At 39.3% G+C, this 2,356-nt stretch overlaps 1 pseudogene; it reads left to right on the top strand.

The window, feature by feature from the left end:
• The first annotated feature begins 597 nt into the window (after positions 1-597).
• On the top strand, positions 598-1,594 carry LOC139781658 (putative nuclease HARBI1; annotated as a pseudogene).
• The last annotated feature ends 762 nt before the right edge of the window (positions 1,595-2,356 follow it).

The following is a 2,356-nucleotide window of genomic DNA, read 5'->3' as shown; positions in this document are numbered from 1 at the left end:
AGTTTAAAAACCACAACTCCGCAAAGGCAAACACACACTATACACTAAATAAAAAGAAACAAATACACTATCTCAATTTAATAGCAATTAGGCATTATAGCATAGCAAATGCTAATTCCTTCGGCTTTGGCTTCGGCCAAAAATTGACCTTCGGTCGGACACTATATAATTCTTTATTTTTTTTATTAATAAATAATAAAATAAAAACGAAAAATGGCTCCTCAATTTTCAAAGGTTGATTTTATGCCTATAGAGTATAATTCAAGCAGTAAAAAAATAGCTTATTACATGTTAGGATGTCCTCTATGTATTGCCAGAGTTTCATAATTTTTTAAATTTCCGAGTTGGGAATGTTCCCTTATAAGTTTAATGTTATTTATTTGTAGGTAGAACCTGTTAATGGATAATTTAAAAGCCGCTGGTTTAATTGTGATCAGTCATTTAAGCAAATTAATATTCTTTGATCTAAGTGACAGCAATGATGATGAAGATAGCGACGAAGAAATGGTATTGTATTTGCACAGATTGAAAGTCCGCATTAATAATCCAGCAACCAGGCCTCATCGCATTGAAGATTTTATCGAAAGAGTTGTTGATATGTTTACCGCTTCCGAATTTTAAAGTTACTTCAGAATAACCGTGACAAGTTTTCAATGGCTCCTAAATCGAATAGCTCCTCTATTAGAAAGTGCTCGAGCAGCTGGACACCAAACTACAGATCCGAAACGACAATTACTCGCCTTTTTGTGGCTATTAGCAACATCAGACAGTTTTCGGTAAGTAAACAAGTTATAAAAAGTACAAAATATTCATTTGCTATTTTTATGCGGGTTGTGACTGCTTTAAATGAGATTTCTCCAGAAATTATATTTTGCCCAAATGTTGAACAACGCCAACGCATAGCACTATCTTTTCAAGCTTCTGCTGAAATAGAAGACATAATCAATGCTATCGATGGAACGTATATTGCTGTCAAGGCTCCAAGTGTAAATCCGGATGTTTACATTAACAGAAAATGTTTTCATGCTATAACTCTGCAAATAATATGCGATAATAAAATGTCAATTCTTGATTGCTTTGCAGGTTATCCTAGCAGAGTATCAGATATAAAGATTTTTCGAAATTCGCCAATATACGAAGAATTAATGAATTATTCGAGTAATTATTTTGATGAAAGGCAATTTATTATCGGGGATAAAGCATATCCCGTTTTGCAATGGTGTATACCTCCCTACATCGAGAGAAAAAATGTTACCGAAAGACAAAAACATTTCAATACTTGCCATGCCAAGTCTCGCCAAGTTGTTTTGCCCTTTTATTTGGAAGATTTAGGCGACTGAAATATCTAGACATGACTCGAACAGACTTCATAGCACCAACAATAATTGCATGCGTTTTACATAACATATGTTTAAATAACAAAGAAGATCAAGAAATACGAGACATGTTTATAGATGAAGGGCTTCAAGCAGTGGTGGATCATGCTGGCAATGTTAATCATGAAGCAGCTAATTACGATATAAATGCACAAGAACTGGGAAGAGAAGGTCACGCATTACAAGACAGGATCGCAGAAAATTTGTATCCGTTTTAGGGAGGGGGAGTGGAAGAGGAGTGGTAGGGGCTGAAAGGGAGGATAGGGAAGGCATTAGGGGAAGTGAATGGAAAGGGAAAGGGGAGAGGAGAAAGGGGCTGGTGGGATGAGGAGTGTAAGGAAGGGAAGAGAAAGGTTAGGCTCATGTTAAGAAAATGGAGAAGGGAAGGGGGGAATGGGGACAGTTATAGGGAGGAAAAACAGCGATACAAGAAGTTGTGTGAGGAGAAGAAAAGAAGGAAGTGGACAGATGGGAACCGGAGGTGAAGGAGATCAGGACAGAGGGGCAGGTATGGAAGGTGGTGAATAGGGAAAGGAAGAGGAGGAGGAGATGAACGAGGGAATTAGTATGCAAGAATGGGATAGGTATTTTAGAGATTTGTTGGGACGAGTGGAAGGGAGGGTGATGATGGGATCAAGGAGAGAAGGGGGGAGGGAGGAGGAGGAGGAGGAAATAAGGAGAGAGGAGGTGTGGGAAGTGGTGGGAAAGCTTAGGGAAGAAAAAGTGATTGGAAGTGATGGAATTCCAAATAAAGTATGGAAATTTGGAGAAGAGGTGGTGAAGAAATGGTTGTGGGAGGTGTGTAATAGGGTGTGGAAAGGAGAGGATTGGCCGGAAGATTGGAGGGGAGGAATTATAGTGCCCATAGGGAAAAAGGGAAAGGGGGAGAAAGTGGAGGACTACAGAGGGGTGACTTTAGCACAAACAGCGTACAAGGTGTACGCTGCTGTTTTGGCGGGAAGGCTGAGGAAGGAGGTGGA

Source organism: Temnothorax nylanderi, unplaced genomic scaffold (genome assembly GCF_030848795.1).
Source record: "Temnothorax nylanderi isolate EJ_2023f unplaced genomic scaffold, tnyl_v1.0 TNYL_tig0352_pilon, whole genome shotgun sequence".
NCBI classification, from domain to species: domain Eukaryota; kingdom Metazoa; phylum Arthropoda; class Insecta; order Hymenoptera; family Formicidae; genus Temnothorax; species Temnothorax nylanderi.
The sequence above is the reverse complement of the archived record's forward strand: the minus strand, read 5'-3'. Positions and strand labels throughout refer to the sequence as shown.